Consider the following 21,565-nt stretch of genomic DNA (forward strand, 5'->3'; position numbering starts at 1 on the left):
ACCAGATCCAGCCATAAAATGCATCATTCTTTTTTGTTTTAGACAACATTTCATGCACTGTTAAACATGTTAAAGCAAGTTGCAAGTGAAAATCTATGTCTCTGACTGAGTTTGCATTACTGTGATTTGACCTCTCTGCTGGCTGAGATAAGCTCATTTTCAACGTCCAATTCAGAATATAATAAAACCTGATCCAGCTATAAAATGCATCATTCTTTTTTGTTTTAGACAACATTTCATGCACTGTTAAACATGTTAAAGCAAGTTGCAAGTGAAAATCTATGTCTCTGACTGAGTTTGCATTACTGTGATTTGACCTCTCTGCTGGCTGAGATAAGCTCATTTTCAACGTCCAATTCAGAATGTAATAAAACCTGATCCAGCCATAAAATGCATAGTTCTTTTTTGTTTTAGACAACATTTCATGCACTGTTAAACATGTTAAAGCAAGTTGCAAGTGAAAATCTATGTCTCTGACTGAGTTTGCATTACTGTGATTTGACCTCTCTGCAGGCTGAGATAAGCTCATTTTCAACGTCCAATTCAGAATGTAATAAAACCTGATCCAGCTATAAAATGCATCATTCTTTTTTGTTTTAGACAACATTTCATGCACTGTTAAACATGTTAAAGCAAGTTGCAAGTGAAAATCTATGTCTCTGACTGAGTTTGCATTACTGTGATTTGACCTCTCTGCTGGCTGAGATAAGCTCATTTTCAACGTCCAATTCAGAATGTAATAAAACCTGATCCAGCTATAAAATGCATCATTCTTTTTTGTTTTAGACAACATTTCATGCACTGTTAAACATGTTAAAGCAAGTTGCAAGTGAAAATCTATGTCTCTGACTGAGTTTGCATTACTGTGATTTGACCTCTCTGCTGGCTGAGATAAGCTCATTTTCAACGTCCAATTCAGAAAGTGATAAAAACAGATCCAGCCATAAAATGGATCATTGTTTTTTGTTTTAGACAACATTTCATGCACTGTTAAACATGTTAAAGCAAGTTGCAAGTGAAAATCTATGTCTCTGACTGAGTTTGCATTACTGTGATTTGACCTCTCTGCTGGCTGAGATAAACTCATTTTCAACGTCCAATTCAGAATATAATAAAACCTGATCCAGCTATAAAATGCATCATTCTTTTTTGTTTTAGACAACATTTCATGCACTGTTAAACATGTTAAGGCAAGTTGCAAGTGAAAATCTATGTCTCTGACTGAGTTTGCATTACTGTGATTTGACCTCTCTGCTGGCTGAGATAAGCTCATTTTCAACGTCCAATTCAGAATGTAATAAAACCTGATCCAGCCATAAAATGCATCATTCTTTTTTGTTTTAGACAACATTTCATGCACTGTTAAACATGTTAAGGCAAGTTGCAAGTGAAAATCTATGTCTCTGACTGAGTTTGCATTACTGTGATTTGACCTCTCTGCTGGCTGAGATAAGCTCATTTTCAACGTCCAATTCAGAATGTAATAAAACCTGATCCAGCTATAAAATGCATCATTCTTTTTTGTTTTAGACAACATTTCATGCACTGTTAAACATGTTAAAGCAAGTTGCAAGTGAAAATCTATGTCTCTGACTGAGTTTGCATTACTGTGATTTGACCTCTCTGCTGGCTGAGATAAGCTCATTTTCAACGTCCAATTCAGAAAGTGATAAAAACAGATCCAGCCATAAAATGGATCATTGTTTTTTGTTTTAGACAACATTTCATGCACTGTTAAACATGTTAAAGCAAGTTGCAAGTGAAAATCTATGTCTCTGACTGAGTTTGCATTACTGTGATTTGACCTCTCTGCTGGCTGAGATAAACTCATTTTCAACGTCCAATTCAGAATATAATAAAACCTGATCCAGCTATAAAATGCATCATTCTTTTTTGTTTTAGACAACATTTCATGCACTGTTAAACATGTTAAGGCAAGTTGCAAGTGAAAATCTATGTCTCTGACTGAGTTTGCATTACTGTGATTTGACCTCTCTGCTGGCTGAGATAAGCTCATTTTCAACGTCCAATTCAGAATGTAATAAAACCTGATCCAGCCATAAAATGCATCATTCTTTTTTGTTTTAGACAACATTTCATGCACTGTTAAACATGTTAAGGCAAGTTGCAAGTGAAAATCTATGTCTCTGACTGAGTTTGCATTACTGTGATTTGACCTCTCTGCTGGCTGAGATAAGCTCATTTTCAACGTCCAATTCAGAATGTAATAAAACCTGATCCAGCTTAAAATGCATCATTCTTTTTTGTTTTAGACAACATTTCATGCACTGTTAAACATGTTAAAGCAAGTTGCAAGTGAAAATCTATGTCTCTGACTGAGTTTGCATTACTGTGATTTGACCTCTCTGCTGGCTGAGATAAGCTCATTTTCAACGTCCAATTCAGAATGTAATAAAACCAGATCCAGCCATAAAATGCATCATTCTTTTTTGTTTTAGACAACATTTCATGCACTGTTAAACATGTTAAGGCAAGTTGCAAGTGAAAATCTATGTCTCTGACTGAGTTTGCATTACTGTGATTTGACCTCTCTGCTGGCTGAGATAAGCTCATTTTCAACGTCCAATTCAGAATGTAATAAAACCAGATCCAGCCATAAAATGCATCATTCTTTTTTGTTTTAGACAACATTTCATGCACTGTTAAACATGTTAAAGCAAGTTGCAAGTGAAAATCTATGTCTCTGACTGAGTTTGCATTACTGTGATTTGACCTCTCTGCTGGCTGAGATAAGCTCATTTTCAACGTCCAATTCAGAATGTAATAAAACCTGATCCAGCTTAAAATGCATCATTCTTTTTTGTTTTAGACAACATTTCATGCACTGTTAAACATGTTAAAGCAAGTTGCAAGTGAAAATCTATGTCTCTGACTGAGTTTGCATTACTGTGATTTGACCTCTCTGCTGGCTGAGATAAGCTCATTTTCAACGTCCAATTCAGAATGTAATAAAACCTGATCCAGCTTAAAATGCATCATTCTTTTTTGTTTTAGACAACATTTCATGCACTGTTAAACATGTTAAAGCAAGTTGCAAGTGAAAATCTATGTCTCTGACTGAGTTTGCATTACTGTGATTTGACCTCTCTGCTGGCTGAGATAAGCTCATTTTCAACGTCCACTTCAGAAAGTGATAAAACCAGATCCAGCCATAAAATGCATCATTCTTTTTTGTTTTAGACAACATTTCATGCACCGTTAAACATGTTAAAGCAAGTTGCAAGTGAAAATCTATGTCTCTGACTGAGTTTGCATTACTGTGATTTGACCTCTCTGCTGGCTGAGATAAGCTCAATTTCAACGTCCAATTCAGAATGTAATAAAACCAGATCCAGCCATAAAATGCATCATTCTTTTTTGTTTTAGACAACATTTCATGCACTGTTAAACATGTTAAAGCAAGTTGCAAGTGAAAATCTATGTCTCTGACTGAGTTTGCATTACTGTGATTTGACCTCTCTGCTGGCTGAGATAAGCTCATTTTCAACGTCCAATTCAGAATGTAATAAAACCTGATCCAGCTTAAAATGCATCATTCTTTTTTGTTTTAGACAACATTTCATGCACTGTTAAACATGTTAAAGCAAGTTGCAAGTGAAAATCTATGTCTCTGACTGAGTTTGCATTACTGTGATTTGACCTCTCAGCTGGCTGAGATAAGCTCATTTTCAACGTCCAATTCAGAATGTAATAAAACCAGATCCAGCCATAAAATGCATCATTCTTTTTTGTTTTAGACAACATTTCATGCACTGTTAAACATGTTAAAGCAAGTTGCAAGTGAAAATCTATGTCTCTGACTGAGTTTGCATTACTGTGATTTGACCTCTCTGCTGGCTGAGATAAGCTCATTTTCAACGTCCAATTCAGAATATAATAAAACCTGATCCAGCTATAAAATGCATCATTCTTTTTTGTTTTAGACAACATTTCATGCACTGTTAAACATGTTAAAGCAAGTTGCAAGTGAAAATCTATGTCTCTGACTGAGTTTGCATTACTGTGATTTGACCTCTCTGCTGGCTGAGATAAGCTCATTTTCAACGTCCAATTCAGAATGTAATAAAACCTGATCCAGCCATAAAATGCATAGTTCTTTTTTGTTTTAGACAACATTTCATGCACTGTTAAACATGTTAAAGCAAGTTGCAAGTGAAAATCTATGTCTCTGACTGAGTTTGCATTACTGTGATTTGACCTCTCTGCTGGCTGAGATAAGCTCATTTTCAACGTCCAATTCAGAATGTAATAAAACCTGATCCAGCTATAAAATGCATCATTCTTTTTTGTTTTAGACAACATTTCATGCACTGTTAAACATGTTAAAGCAAGTTGCAAGTGAAAATCTATGTCTCTGACTGAGTTTGCATTACTGTGATTTGACCTCTCTGCTGGCTGAGATAAGCTCATTTTCAACGTCCAATTCAGAATGTAATAAAACCTGATCCAGCTATAAAATGCATCATTCTTTTTTGTTTTAGACAACATTTCATGCACTGTTAAACATGTTAAAGCAAGTTGCAAGTGAAAATCTATGTCTCTGACTGAGTTTGCATTACTGTGATTTGACCTCTCTGCTGGCTGAGATAAGCTCATTTTCAACGTCCAATTCAGAATGTAATAAAACCAGATCCAGCCATAAAATGCATCATTCTTTTTTGTTTTAGACAACATTTCATGCACTGTTAAACATGTTAAAGCAAGTTGCAAGTGAAAATCTATGTCTCTGACTGAGTTTGCATTACTGTGATTTGACCTCTCTGCTGGCTGAGATAAGCTCATTTTCAACGTCCAATTCAGAATGTAATAAAACCTGATCCACCTTAAAATGCATCATTCTTTTTTGTTTTAGACAACATTTCATGCACTGTTAAACATGTTAAAGCAAGTTGCAAGTGAAAATCTATGTCTCTGACTGAGTTTGCATTACTGTGATTTGACCTCTCTGCTGGCTGAGATAAGCTCATTTTCAACGTCCAATTCAGAATGTAATAAAACCTGATCCAGCTTAAAATGCATCATTCTTTTTTGTTTTAGACAACATTTCATGCACTGTTAAACATGTTAAAGCAAGTTGCAAGTGAAAATCTATGTCTCTGACTGAGTTTGCATTACTGTGATTTGACCTCTCTGCTGGCTGAGATAAGCTCATTTTCAACGTCCAATTCAGAATGTAATAAAACCTGATCCAGCTATAAAATGCATCATTCTTTTTTGTTTTAGACAACATTTCATGCACTGTTAAACATGTTAAAGCAAGTTGCAAGTGAAAATCTATGTCTCTGACTGAGTTTGCATTACTGTGATTTGACCTCTCTGCTGGCTGAGATAAGCTCATTTTCAACGTCCAATTCAGAAAGTGATAAAACCTGATCCAGCCATAAAATGGATCATTCTTTTTTGTTTTAGACAACATTTCATGCACTGTTAAACATGTTAAGGCAAGTTGCAAGTGAAAATCTATGTCTCTGACTAAGTTTGCATTACTGTGATTTGACCTCTCTGCTGGCTGAGATAAGCTCATTTTCAACGTCCAATTCAGAATGTAATAAAACCAGATCCAGCCATAAAATGCATTATTCTTTTTTGTTTTAGACAACATTTCATGCACTGTTAAACATGTTAAGGCAAGTTGCAAGTGAAAATCTATGTCTCTAACTGAGTTTGCATTACTGTGATTTGACCTCTCTGCTGGCTGAGATAAGCTCATTTTCAACGTCCAATTCAGAAAGTGATAAAACCTGATCCAGCCATAAAATGGATCATTCTTTTTTGTTTTAGACAACATTTCATGCACTGTTAAACATGTTAAGGCAAGTTGCAAGTGAAAATCTATGTCTCTGACTGAGTTTGCATTACTGTGATTTGACCTCTCTGCTGGCTGAGATAAGCTCATTTTCAACGTCCAATTCAGAATGTAATAAAACCAGATCCAGCCATAAAATGCATTATTCTTTTTTGTTTTAGACAACATTTCATGCACTGTTAAACATGTTAAGGCAAGTTGCAAGTGAAAATCTATGTCTCTAACTGAGTTTGCATTACTGTGATTTGACCTCTCTGCTGGCTGAGATAAGCTCATTTTCAACGTCCAATTCAGAATGTAATAAAACCTGATCCAGCTTAAAATGCATCATTCTTTTTTGTTTTAGACAACATTTCATGCACTGTTAAACATGTTAAAGCAAGTTGCAAGTGAAAATCTATGTCTCTGACTGAGTTTGCATTACTGTGATTTGACCTCTCTGCTGGCTGAGATAAGCTCATTTTCAACGTCCAATTCAGAATGTAATAAAACCTGATCCAGCTATAAAATGCATCATTCTTTTTTGTTTTAGACAACATTTCATGCACTGTTAAACATGTTAAAGCAAGTTGCAAGTGAAAATCTATGTCTCTGACTGAGTTTGCATTACTGTGATTTGACCTCTCTGCTGGCTGAGATAAGCTCATTTTCAACGTCCAATTCAGAATGTAATAAAACCAGATCCAGCCATAAAATGCATCATTCTTTTTTGTTTTAGACAACATTTCATGCACTGTTAAACATGTTAAAGCAAGTTGCAAGTGAAAATCTATGTCTCTGACTGAGTTTGCATTACTGTGATTTGACCTCTCTGCTGGCTGAGATAAGCTCATTTTCAACGTCCAATTCAGAATATAATAAAACCTGATCCAGCTATAAAATGCATCATTCTTTTTTGTTTTAGACAACATTTCATGCACTGTTAAACATGTTAAAGCAAGTTGCAAGTGAAAATCTATGTCTCTGACTGAGTTTGCATTACTGTGATTTGACCTCTCTGCTGGCTGAGATATGCTCATTTTCAACGTCCAATTCAGAATGTAATAAAACCTGATCCAGCCATAAAATGCATAGTTCTTTTTTGTTTTAGACAACATTTCATGCACTGTTAAACATGTTAAAGCAAGTTGCAAGTGAAAATCTATGTCTCTGACTGAGTTTGCATTACTGTGATTTGACCTCTCTGCTGGCTGAGATAAGCTCATTTTCAACGTCCAATTCAGAATGTAATAAAACCTGATCCAGCTATAAAATGCATCATTCTTTTTTGTTTTAGACAACATTTCATGCACTGTTAAACATGTTAAAGCAAGTTGCAAGTGAAAATCTATGTCTCTGACTGAGTTTGCATTACTGTGATTTGACCTCTCTGCTGGCTGAGATAAGCTCATTTTCAACGTCCAATTCAGAATGTAATAAAACCTGATCCAGCTATAAAATGCATCATTCTTTTTTGTTTTAGACAACATTTCATGCACTGTTAAACATGTTAAAGCAAGTTGCAAGTGAAAATCTATGTCTCTGACTGAGTTTGCATTACTGTGATTTGACCTCTCTGCTGGCTGAGATAAGCTCATTTTCAACGTCCAATTCAGAATGTAATAAAACCAGATCCATCCATAAAATGCATCATTCTTTTTTGTTTTAGACAACATTTCATGCACTGTTAAACATGTTAAAGCAAGTTGCAAGTGAAAATCTATGTCTCTGACTGAGTTTGCATTACTGTGATTTGACCTCTCTGCTGGCTGAGATAAGCTCATTTTCAACGTCCAATTCAGAATGTAATAAAACCTGATCCAGCTTAAAATGCATCATTCTTTTTTGTTTTAGACAACATTTCATGCACTGTTAAACATGTTAAAGCAAGTTGCAAGTGAAAATCTATGTCTCTGACTGAGTTTGCATTACTGTGATTTGACCTCTCTGCTGGCTGAGATAAGCTCATTTTCAACGTCCAATTCAGAATATAATAAAACCTGATCCAGCTATAAAATGCATCATTCTTTTTTGTTTTAGACAACATTTCATGCACTGTTAAACATGTTAAAGCAAGTTGCAAGTGAAAATCTATGTCTCTGACTGAGTTTGCATTACTGTGATTTGACCTCTCTGCTGGCTGAGATAAGCTCATTTTCAACGTCCAATTCAGAATGTAATAAAACCAGATCCAGCCATAAAATGCATCATTCTTTTTTGTTTTAGACAACATTTCATGCACTGTTAAACATGTTAAAGCAAGTTGCAAGTGAAAATCTATGTCTCTGACTGAGTTTGCATTACTGTGATTTGACCTCTCTGCTGGCTGAGATAAGCTCATTTTCAACGTCCAATTCAGAATATAATAAAACCTGATCCAGCTATAAAATGCATCATTCTTTTTTGTTTTAGACAACATTTCATGCACTGTTAAACATGTTAAAGCAAGTTGCAAGTGAAAATCTATGTCTCTGACTGAGTTTGCATTACTGTGATTTGACCTCTCTGCTGGCTGAGATAAGCTCATTTTCAACGTCCAATTCAGAATGTAATAAAACCTGATCCAGCCATAAAATGCATAGTTCTTTTTTGTTTTAGACAACATTTCATGCACTGTTAAACATGTTAAAGCAAGTTGCAAGTGAAAATCTATGTCTCTGACTGAGTTTGCATTACTGTGATTTGACCTCTCTGCTGGCTGAGATAAACTCATTTTCAACGTCCAATTCAGAATATAATAAAACCTGATCCAGCTATAAAATGCATCATTCTTTTTTGTTTTAGACAACATTTCATGCACTGTTAAACATGTTAAGGCAAGTTGCAAGTGAAAATCTATGTCTCTGACTGAGTTTGCATTACTGTGATTTGACCTCTCTGCTGGCTGAGATAAGCTCATTTTCAACGTCCAATTCAGAATGTAATAAAACCTGATCCAGCCATAAAATGCATCATTCTTTTTTGTTTTAGACAACATTTCATGCACTGTTAAACATGTTAAGGCAAGTTGCAAGTGAAAATCTATGTCTCTGACTGAGTTTGCATTACTGTGATTTGACCTCTCTGCTGGCTGAGATAAGCTCATTTTCAACGTCCAATTCAGAATGTAATAAAACCTGATCCAGCTTAAAATGCATCATTCTTTTTTGTTTTAGACAACATTTCATGCACTGTTAAACATGTTAAAGCAAGTTGCAAGTGAAAATCTATGTCTCTGACTGAGTTTGCATTACTGTGATTTGACCTCTCTGCTGGCTGAGATAAGCTCATTTTCAACGTCCAATTCAGAATGTAATAAAACCTGATCCAGCTTAAAATGCATCATTCTTTTTTGTTTTAGACAACATTTCATGCACTGTTAAACATGTTAAAGCAAGTTGCAAGTGAAAATCTAGGTCTCTGACTGAGTTTGCATTACTGTGATTTGACCTCTCTGCTGGCTGAGATAAGCTCATTTTCAACGTCCAATTCAGAATGTAATAAAACCAGATCCAGCCATAAAATGCATCATTCTTTTTTGTTTTAGACAACATTTCATGCACTGTTAAACATGTTAAGGCAAGTTGCAAGTGAAAATCTATGTCTCTGACTGAGTTTGCATTACTGTGATTTGACCTCTCTGCTGGCTGAGATAAGCTCATTTTCAACGTCCAATTCAGAATGTAATAAAACCAGATCCAGCCATAAAATGCATCATTCTTTTTTGTTTTAGACAACATTTCATGCACTGTTAAACATGTTAAAGCAAGTTGCAAGTGAAAATCTATGTCTCTGACTGAGTTTGCATTACTGTGATTTGACCTCTCTGCTGGCTGAGATAAGCTCATTTTCAACGTCCAATTCAGAATGTAATAAAACCTGATCCAGCTTAAAATGCATCATTCTTTTTTGTTTTAGACAACATTTCATGCACTGTTAAACATGTTAAAGCAAGTTGCAAGTGAAAATCTATGTCTCTGACTGAGTTTGCATTACTGTGATTTGACCTCTCTGCTGGCTGAGATAAGCTCATTTTCAACGTCCAATTCAGAATGTAATAAAACCTGATCCAGCTTAAAATGCATCATTCTTTTTTGTTTTAGACAACATTTCATGCACTGTTAAACATGTTAAAGCAAGTTGCAAGTGAAAATCTATGTCTCTGACTGAGTTTGCATTACTGTGATTTGACCTCTCTGCTGGCTGAGATAAGCTCATTTTCAACGTCCACTTCAGAAAGTGATAAAACCAGATCCAGCCATAAAATGCATCATTCTTTTTTGTTTTAGACAACATTTCATGCACCGTTAAACATGTTAAAGCAAGTTGCAAGTGAAAATCTATGTCTCTGACTGAGTTTGCATTACTGTGATTTGACCTCTCTGCTGGCTGAGATAAGCTCAATTTCAACGTCCAATTCAGAATGTAATAAAACCAGATCCAGCCATAAAATGCATCATTCTTTTTTGTTTTAGACAACATTTCATGCACTGTTAAACATGTTAAAGCAAGTTGCAAGTGAAAATCTATGTCTCTGACTGAGTTTGCATTACTGTGATTTGACCTCTCTGCTGGCTGAGATAAGCTCATTTTCAACGTCCAATTCAGAATGTAATAAAACCTGATCCAGCTTAAAATGCATCATTCTTTTTTGTTTTAGACAACATTTCATGCACTGTTAAACATGTTAAAGCAAGTTGCAAGTGAAAATCTATGTCTCTGACTGAGTTTGCATTACTGTGATTTGACCTCTCTGCTGGCTGAGATAAGCTCATTTTCAACGTCCACTTCAGAAAGTGATAAAACCAGATCCAGCCATAAAATGCATCATTCTTTTTTGTTTTAGACAACATTTCATGCACCGTTAAACATGTTAAAGCAAGTTGCAAGTGAAAATCTATGTCTCTGACTGAGTTTGCATTACTGTGATTTGACCTCTCTGCTGGCTGAGATAAGCTCAATTTCAACGTCCAATTCAGAATGTAATAAAACCAGATCCAGCCATAAAATGCATCATTCTTTTTTGTTTTAGACAACATTTCATGCACTGTTAAACATGTTAAAGCAAGTTGCAAGTGAAAATCTATGTCTCTGACTGAGTTTGCATTACTGTGATTTGACCTCTCTGCTGGCTGAGATAAGCTCATTTTCAACGTCCAATTCAGAATGTAATAAAACCTGATCCAGCTTAAAATGCATCATTCTTTTTTGTTTTAGACAACATTTCATGCACTGTTAAACATGTTAAGGCAAGTTGCAAGTGAAAATCTATGTCTCTAACTGAGTTTGCATTACTGTGATTTGACCTCTCTGCTGGCTGAGATAAGCTCATTTTCAACGTCCAATTCAGAATGTAATAAAACCTGATCCAGCTTAAAATGCATCATTCTTTTTTGTTTTAGACAACATTTCATGCACTGTTAAACATGTTAAAGCAAGTTGCAAGTGAAAATCTATGTCTCTGACTGAGTTTGCATTACTGTGATTTGACCTCTCTGCTGGCTGAGATAAGCTCATTTTCAACGTCCAATTCAGAATGTAATAAAACCTGATCCAGCCATAAAATGCATAGTTCTTTTTTGTTTTAGACAACATTTCATGCACTGTTAAACATGTTAAAGCAAGTTGCAAGTGAAAATCTATGTCTCTGACTGAGTTTGCATTACTGTGATTTGACCTCTCTGCTGGCTGAGATAAGCTCATTTTCAACGTCCAATTCAGAATATAATAAAACCTGATCCAGCTATAAAATGCATCATTCTTTTTTGTTTTAGACAACATTTCATGCACTGTTAAACATGTTAAAGCAAGTTGCAAGTGAAAATCTATGTCTCTGACTGAGTTTGCATTACTGTGATTTGACCTCTCTGCTGGCTGAGATAAGCTCATTTTCAACGTCCAATTCAGAATGTAATAAAACCAGATCCAGCCATAAAATGCATCATTCTTTTTTGTTTTAGACAACATTTCATGCACTGTTAAACATGTTAAAGCAAGTTGCAAGTGAAAATCTATGTCTCTGACTGAGTTTGCATTACTGTGATTTGACCTCTCTGCTGGCTGAGATAAGCTCATTTTCAACGTCCAATTCAGAATGTAATAAAACCTGATCCAGCCATAAAATGCATAGTTCTTTTTTGTTTTAGACAACATTTCATGCACTGTTAAACATGTTAAAGCAAGTTGCAAGTGAAAATCTATGTCTCTGACTGAGTTTGCATTACTGTGATTTGACCTCTCTGCTGGCTGAGATAAACTCATTTTCAACGTCCAATTCAGAATATAATAACACCTGATCCAGCTATAAAATGCATCATTCTTTTTTGTTTTAGACAACATTTCATGCACTGTTAAACATGTTAAGGCAAGTTGCAAGTGAAAATCTATGTCTCTGACTGAGTTTGCATTACTGTGATTTGACCTCTCTGCTGGCTGAGATAAGCTCATTTTCAACGTCCAATTCAGAATGTAATAAAACCTGATCCAGCCATAAAATGCATCATTCTTTTTTGTTTTAGACAACATTTCATGCACTGTTAAACATGTTAAGGCAAGTTGCAAGTGAAAATCTATGTCTCTGACTGAGTTTGCATTACTGTGATTTGACCTCTCTGCTGGCTGAGATAAGCTCATTTTCAACGTCCAATTCAGAATGTAATAAAACCTGATCCAGCTTAAAATGCATCATTCTTTTTTGTTTTAGACAACATTTCATGCACTGTTAAACATGTTAAAGCAAGTTGCAAGTGAAAATCTATGTCTCTGACTGAGTTTGCATTACTGTGATTTGACCTCTCTGCTGGCTGAGATAAGCTCATTTTCAACGTCCAATTCAGAATGTAATAAAACCTGATCCAGCTTAAAATGCATCATTCTTTTTTGTTTTAGACAACATTTCATGCACTGTTAAACATGTTAAAGCAAGTTGCAAGTGAAAATCTAGGTCTCTGACTGAGTTTGCATTACTGTGATTTGACCTCTCTGCTGGCTGAGATAAGCTCATTTTCAACGTCCAATTCAGAATGTAATAAAACCAGATCCAGCCATAAAATGCATCATTCTTTTTTGTTTTAGACAACATTTCATGCACTGTTAAACATGTTAAGGCAAGTTGCAAGTGAAAATCTATGTCTCTGACTGAGTTTGCATTACTGTGATTTGACCTCTCTGCTGGCTGAGATAAGCTCATTTTCAACGTCCAATTCAGAATGTAATAAAACCAGATCCAGCCATAAAATGCATCATTCTTTTTTGTTTTAGACAACATTTCATGCACTGTTAAACATGTTAAAGCAAGTTGCAAGTGAAAATCTATGTCTCTGACTGAGTTTGCATTACTGTGATTTGACCTCTCTGCTGGCTGAGATAAGCTCATTTTCAACGTCCAATTCAGAATGTAATAAAACCTGATCCAGCTTAAAATGCATCATTCTTTTTTGTTTTAGACAACATTTCATGCACTGTTAAACATGTTAAAGCAAGTTGCAAGTGAAAATCTATGTCTCTGACTGAGTTTGCATTACTGTGATTTGACCTCTCTGCTGGCTGAGATAAGCTCATTTTCAACGTCCAATTCAGAATGTAATAAAACCTGATCCAGCTTAAAATGCATCATTCTTTTTTGTTTTAGACAACATTTCATGCACTGTTAAACATGTTAAAGCAAGTTGCAAGTGAAAATCTATGTCTCTGACTGAGTTTGCATTACTGTGATTTGACCTCTCTGCTGGCTGAGATAAGCTCATTTTCAACGTCCACTTCAGAAAGTGATAAAACCAGATCCAGCCATAAAATGCATCATTCTTTTTTGTTTTAGACAACATTTCATGCACCGTTAAACATGTTAAAGCAAGTTGCAAGTGAAAATCTATGTCTCTGACTGAGTTTGCATTACTGTGATTTGACCTCTCTGCTGGCTGAGATAAGCTCAATTTCAACGTCCAATTCAGAATGTAATAAAACCAGATCCAGCCATAAAATGCATCATTCTTTTTTGTTTTAGACAACATTTCATGCACTGTTAAACATGTTAAAGCAAGTTGCAAGTGAAAATCTATGTCTCTGACTGAGTTTGCATTACTGTGATTTGACCTCTCTGCTGGCTGAGATAAGCTCATTTTCAACGTCCAATTCAGAATGTAATAAAACCTGATCCAGCTTAAAATGCATCATTCTTTTTTGTTTTAGACAACATTTCATGCACTGTTAAACATGTTAAGGCAAGTTGCAAGTGAAAATCTATGTCTCTAACTGAGTTTGCATTACTGTGATTTGACCTCTCTGCTGGCTGAGATAAGCTCATTTTCAACGTCCAATTCAGATTGTAATAAAACCTGATCCAGCTTAAAATGCATCATTCTTTTTTGTTTTAGACAACATTTCATGCACTGTTAAACATGTTAAAGCAAGTTGCAAGTGAAAATCTATGTCTCTGACTGAGTTTGCATTACTGTGATTTGACCTCTCTGCTGGCTGAGATAAGCTCATTTTCAACGTCCAATTCAGAATATAATAAAACCTGATCCAGCTATAAAATGCATCATTCTTTTTTGTTTTAGACAACATTTCATGCACTGTTAAACATGTTAAAGCAAGTTGCAAGTGAAAATCTATGTCTCTGACTGAGTTTGCATTACTGTGATTTGACCTCTCTGCTGGCTGAGATAAGCTCATTTTCAACGTCCAATTCAGAATGTAATAAAACCAGATCCAGCCATAAAATGCATCATTCTTTTTTGTTTTAGACAACATTTCATGCACTGTTAAACATGTTAAAGCAAGTTGCAAGTGAAAATCTATGTCTCTGACTGAGTTTGCATTACTGTGATTTGACCTCTCTGCTGGCTGAGATAAGCTCATTTTCAACGTCCAATTCAGAATATAATAAAACCTGATCCAGCTATAAAATGCATCATTCTTTTTTGTTTTAGACAACATTTCATGCACTGTTAAACATGTTAAAGCAAGTTGCAAGTGAAAATCTATGTCTCTGACTGAGTTTGCATTACTGTGATTTGACCTCTCTGCTGGCTGAGATAAGCTCATTTTCAACGTCCAATTCAGAATGTAATAAAACCTGATCCAGCCATAAAATGCATAGTTCTTTTTTGTTTTAGACAACATTTCATGCACTGTTAAACATGTTAAAGCAAGTTGCAAGTGAAAATCTATGTCTCTGACTGAGTTTGCATTACTGTGATTTGACCTCTCTGCTGGCTGAGATAAGCTCATTTTCAACGTCCAATTCAGAATATAATAAAACCTGATCCAGCTATAAAATGCATCATTCTTTTTTGTTTTAGACAACATTTCATGCACTGTTAAACATGTTAAAGCAAGTTGCAAGTGAAAATCTATGTCTCTGACTGAGTTTGCATTACTGTGATTTGACCTCTCTGCTGGCTGAGATAAGCTCATTTTCAACGTCCAATTCAGAATGTAATAAAACCTGATCCAGCCATAAAATGCATAGTTCTTTTTTGTTTTAGACAACATTTCATGCACTGTTAAACATGTTAAAGCAAGTTGCAAGTGAAAATCTATGTCTCTGACTGAGTTTGCATTACTGTGATTTGACCTCTCTGCTGGCTGAGATAAGCTCATTTTCAACGTCCAATTCAGAATGTAATAAAACCTGATCCAGCTATAAAATGCATCATTCTTTTTTGTTTTAGACAACATTTCATGCACTGTTAAACATGTTAAAGCAAGTTGCAAGTGAAAATCTATGTCTCTGACTGAGTTTGCATTACTGTGATTTGACCTCTCTGCTGGCTGAGATAAGCTCATTTTCAACGTCCAATTCAGAATGTAATAAAACCTGATCCAGCTATAAAATGCATCATTCTTTTTTGTTTTAGACAACATTTCATGCACTGTTAAACATGTTAAAGCAAGTTGCAAGTGAAAATCTATGTCTCTGACTGAGTTTGCATTACTGTGATTTGACCTCTCTGCTGGCTGAGATAAGCTCATTTTCAACGTCCAATTCAGAATGTAATAAAACCAGATCCAGCCATAAAATGCATCATTATTTTTTGTTTTAGACAACATTTCATGCACTGTTAAACATGTTAAAGCAAGTTGCAAGTGAAAATCTATGTCTCTGACTGAGTTTGCATTACTGTGATTTGACCTCTCTGCTGGCTGAGATAAGCTCATTTTCAACGTCCAATTCAGAATGTAATAAAACCTGATCCAGCTTAAAATGCATCATTCTTTTTTGTTTTAGACAACATTTCATGCACTGTTAAACATGTTAAAGCAAGTTGCAAGTGAAAATCTATGTCTCTGACTGAGTTTGCATTACTGTGATTTGACCTCTCTGCTGGCTGAGATAAGCTCATTTTCAACGTCCAATTCAGAATGTAATAAAACCTGATCCAGCCATAAAATGCATAGTTCTTTTTTGTTTTAGACAACATTTCATGCACTGTTAAACATGTTAAAGCAAGTTGCAAGTGAAAATCTATGTCTCTGACTGAGTTTGCATTACTGTGATTTGACCTCTCTGCTGGCTGAGATAAGCTCATTTTCAACGTCCAATTCAGAATGTAATAAAACCAGATCCAGCCATAAAATGCATCATTCTTTTTTGTTTTAGACAACATTTCATGCACTGTTAAACATGTTAAAGCAAGTTGCAAGTGAAAATCTATGTCTCTGACTGAGTTTGCATTACTGTGATTTGACCTCTCTGCTGGCTGAGATAAGCTCATTTTCAACGTCCAATTCAGAATATAATAAAACCTGATCCAGCTATAAAATGCATCATTCTTTTTTGTTTTAGACAACATTTCATGCACTGTTAAACATGTTAAAGCAAGTTGCAAGTGAAAATCTATGTCTCTGACTGAGTTTGCATTACTGTGATTTGACCTCTCTGCTGGCTGAGATAAGCTCATTTTCAACGTCCAATTCAGAATGTAATAAAACCTGATCCAGCCATAAAATGCATAGTTCTTTTTTGTTTTAGACAACATTTCATGCACTGTTAAACATGTTAAAGCAAGTTGCAAGTGAAAATCTATGTCTCTGACTGAGTTTGCATTACTGTGATTTGACCTCTCTGCTGGCTGAGATAAGCTCATTTTCAACGTCCAATTCAGAATGTAATAAAACCTGATCCAGCTATAAAATGCATCATTCTTTTTTGTTTTAGACAACATTTCATGCACTGTTAAACATGTTAAAGCAAGTTGCAAGTGAAAATCTATGTCTCTGACTGAGTTTGCATTACTGTGATTTGACCTCTCTGCTGGCTGAGATAAGCTCATTTTCAACGTCCAATTCAGAATGTAATAAAACCTGATCCAGCTATGAAATGCATCATTCTTTTTTGTTTAAGACAACATTTCATTCACTGTTAAACATGTTAAAGCAAGTTGCAAGTGAAAATCTATGTCTCTGACTGAGTTTGCATTACTGTGATTTGACCTCTCTGCTGGCTGAGATAAGCTCATTTTCAACGTCCAATTCAGAAAGTGATAAAAACAGATCCAGCCATAAAATGGATCATTGTTTTTTGTTTTAGACAACATTTCATGCACTGTTAAACATGTTAAAGCAAGTTGCAAGTGAAAATCTATGTCTCTGACTGAGTTTGCATTACTGTGATTTGACCTCTCTGCTGGCTGAGATAAACTCATTTTCAACGTCCAATTCAGAATATAATAAAACCTGATCCAGCTATAAAATGCATCATTCTTTTTTGTTTTAGACAACATTTCATGCACTGTTAAACATGTTAAGGCAAGTTGCAAGTGAAAATCTATGTCTCTGACTGAGTTTGCATTACTGTGATTTGACCTCTCTGCTGGCTGAGATAAGCTCATTTTCAACGTCCAATTCAGAATGTAATAAAACCTGATCCAGCCATAAAATGCATCATTCTTTTTTGTTTTAGACAACATTTCATGCACTGTTAAACATGTTAAGGCAAGTTGCAAGTGAAAATCTATGTCTCTGACTGAGTTTGCATTACTGTGATTTGACCTCTCTGCTGGCTGAGATAAGCTCATTTTCAACGTCCAATTCAGAATGTAATAAAACCTGATCCAGCTTAAAATGCATCATTCTTTTTTGTTTTAGACAACATTTCATGCACTGTTAAACATGTTAAAGCAAGTTGCAAGTGAAAATCTATGTCTCTGACTGAGTTTGCATTACTGTGATTTGACCTCTCTGCTGGCTGAGATAAGCTCATTTTCAACGTCCAATTCAGAATGTAATAAAACCTGATCCAGCTTAAAATGCATCATTCTTTTTTGTTTTAGACAACATTTCATGCACTGTTAAACATGTTAAAGCAAGTTGCAAGTGAAAATCTAGGTCTCTGACTGAGTTTGCATTACTGTGATTTGACCTCTCTGCTGGCTGAGATAAGCTCATTTTCAACGTCCAATTCAGAATGTAATAAAACCAGATCCAGCCATAAAATGCATCATTCTTTTTTGTTTTAGACAACATTTCATGCACTGTTAAACATGTTAAGGCAAGTTGCAAGTGAAAATCTATGTCTCTGACTGAGTTTGCATTACTGTGATTTGACCTCTCTGCTGGCTGAGATAAGCTCATTTTCAACGTCCAATTCAGAATGTAATAAAACCAGATCCAGCCATAAAATGCATCATTCTTTTTTGTTTTAGACAACATTTCATGCACTGTTAAACATGTTAAAGCAAGTTGCAAGTGAAAATCTATGTCTCTGACTGAGTTTGCATTACTGTGATTTGACCTCTCTGCTGGCTGAGATAAGCTCATTTTCAACGTCCAATTCAGAATGTAATAAAACCTGATCCAGCTTAAAATGCATCATTCTTTTTTGTTTTAGACAACATTTCATGCACTGTTAAACATGTTAAAGCAAGTTGCAAGTGAAAATCTATGTCTCTGACTGAGTTTGCATTACTGTGATTTGACCTCTCTGCTGGCTGAGATAAGCTCATTTTCAACGTCCAATTCAGAATGTAATAAAACCTGATCCAGCTTAAAATGCATCATTCTTTTTTGTTTTAGACAACATTTCATGCACTGTTAAACATGTTAAAGCAAGTTGCAAGTGAAAATCTATGTCTCTGACTGAGTTTGCATTACTGTGATTTGACCTCTCTGCTGGCTGAGATAAGCTCATTTTCAACGTCCACTTCAGAAAGTGATAAAACCAGATCCAGCCATAAAATGCATCATTCTTTTTTGTTTTAGACAACATTTCATGCACCGTTAAACATGTTAAAGCAAGTTGCAAGTGAAAATCTATGTCTCTGACTGAGTTTGCATTACTGTGATTTGACCTCTCTGCTGGCTGAGATAAGCTCAATTTCAACGTCCAATTCAGAATGTAATAAAACCAGATCCAGCCATAAAATGCATCATTCTTTTTTGTTTTAGACAACATTTCATGCACTGTTAAACATGTTAAAGCAAGTTGCAAGTGAAAATCTATGTCTCTGACTGAGTTTGCATTACTGTGATTTGACCTCTCTGCTGGCTGAGATAAGCTCATTTTCAACGTCCAATTCAGAATGTAATAAAACCTGATCCAGCTTAAAATGCATCATTCTTTTTTGTTTTAGACAACATTTCATGCACTGTTAAACATGTTAAAGCAAGTTGCAAGTGAAAATCTATGTCTCTGACTGAGTTTGCATTACTGTGATTTGACCTCTCTGCTGGCTGAGATAAGCTCATTTTCAACGTCCAATTCAGAATGTAATAAAACCTGATCCAGCTATAAAATGCATCATTCTTTTTTGTTTTAGACAACATTTCATGCACTGTTAAACATGTTAAAGCAAGTTGCAAGTGAAAATCTATGTCTCTGACTGAGTTTGCATTACTGTGATTTGACCTCTCTGCTGGCTGAGATAAGCTCATTTTCAACGTCCAATTCAGAAAGTGATAAAAACAGATCCAGCCATAAAATGGATCATTCTTTTTTGTTTTAGACAACATTTCATGCACTGTTAAACATGTTAAAGCAAGTTGCAAGTGAAAATCTATGTCTCTGACTGAGTTTGCATTACTGTGATTTGACCTCTCTGCTGGCTGAGATAAACTCATTTTCAACGTCCAATTCAGAATATAATAAAACCTGATCCAGCTTAAAATGCATCATTCTTTTTTGTTTTAGACAACATTTCATGCACTGTTAAACATGTTAAAGCAAGTTGCAAGTGAAAATCTATGTCTCTGACTGAGTTTGCATTACTGTGATTTGACCTCTCTGCTGGCTGAGATAAGCTCATTTTCAACGTCCAATTCAGAATATAATAAAACCTGATCCAGCTATAAAATGCATCATTCTTTTTTTGTTTTAGACAACATTTCATGAACTGTTAAACATGTTAAAGCAAGTTGCAAGTGAAAATCTATGTCTCTGACTGAGTTTGCATTACTGTGATTTGACCTCTCTGCTGGCTGAGATAAGCTCATTTTCAACGTCCAATTCAGAATGTAATAAAACCAGATCCAGCCATAAAATGCATCATTCTTTTTTGTTTTAGACAACATTTCATGCACTGTTAAACATGTTAAAGCAAGTTGCAAGTGAAAATCTATGTCTCTGACTGAGTTTGCATTACTGTGATTTGACCTCTCTGCTGGCTGAGATAAGCTCATTTTCAACGTCCAATTCAGAATGTAATAAAACCAGATCCAGCCATAAAATGCATCATTCTTTTTTGTTTTAGACAACATTTCATGCACTGTTAAACATGTTAAAGCAAGTTGCAAGTGAAAATCTATGTCTCTGACTGAGTTTGCATTACTGTGATTTGACCTCTCTGCTGGCTGAGATAAGCTCATTTTCAACGTCCAATTCAGAATGTAATAAAACCTGATCCAGCCATAAAATGCATAGTTCTTTTTTGTTTTAGACAACATTTCATGCACTGTTAAACATGTTAAAGCAAGTTGCAAGTGAAAATCTATGTCTCTGACTGAGTTTGCATTACTGTGATTTGACCTCTCTGCTGGCTGAGATAAGCTCATTTTCAACGTCCAATTCAGAATGTAATAAAACCTGATCCAGCTATAAAATGCATCATTCTTTTTTGTTTTAGACAACATTTCATGCACTGTTAAACATGTTAAAGCAAGTTGCAAGTGAAAATCTATGTCTCTGACTGAGTTTGCATTACTGTGATTTGACCTCTCTGCTGGCTGAGATAAGCTCATTTTCAACGTCCAATTCAGAATGTAATAAAACCTGATCCAGCTATGAAATGCATCATTCTTTTTTGTTTAAGACAACATTTCATTCACTGTTAAACATGTTAAAGCAAGTTGCAAGTGAAAATCTATGTCTCTGACTGAGTTTGCATTACTGTGATTTGACCTCTCTGCTGGCTGAGATAAGCTCATTTTCAACGTCCAATTCAGAAAGTGATAAAAACAGATCCAGCCATAAAATGGATCATTGTTTTTTGTTTTAGACAACATTTCATGCACTGTTAAACATGTTAAAGCAAGTTGCAAGTGAAAATCTATGTCTCTGACTGAGTTTGCATTACTGTGATTTGACCTCTCTGCTGGCTGAGATAAACTCATTTTCAACGTCCAATTCAGAATATAATAAAACCTGATCCAGCTATAAAATGCATCATTCTTTTTTGTTTTAGACAACATTTCATGCACTGTTAAACATGTTAAGGCAAGTTGCAAGTGAAAATCTATGTCTCTGACTGAGTTTGCATTACTGTGATTTGACCTCTCTGCTGGCTGAGATAAGCTCATTTTCAACGTCCAATTCAGAATGTAATAAAACCTGATCCAGCCATA

This window comes from Danio rerio, chromosome 6 (genome assembly GCF_052040795.2).
Source record: "Danio rerio strain M-AB ecotype USA chromosome 6, GRCz13ab, whole genome shotgun sequence".
Lineage (NCBI taxonomy): Eukaryota > Metazoa > Chordata > Actinopteri > Cypriniformes > Danionidae > Danio > Danio rerio.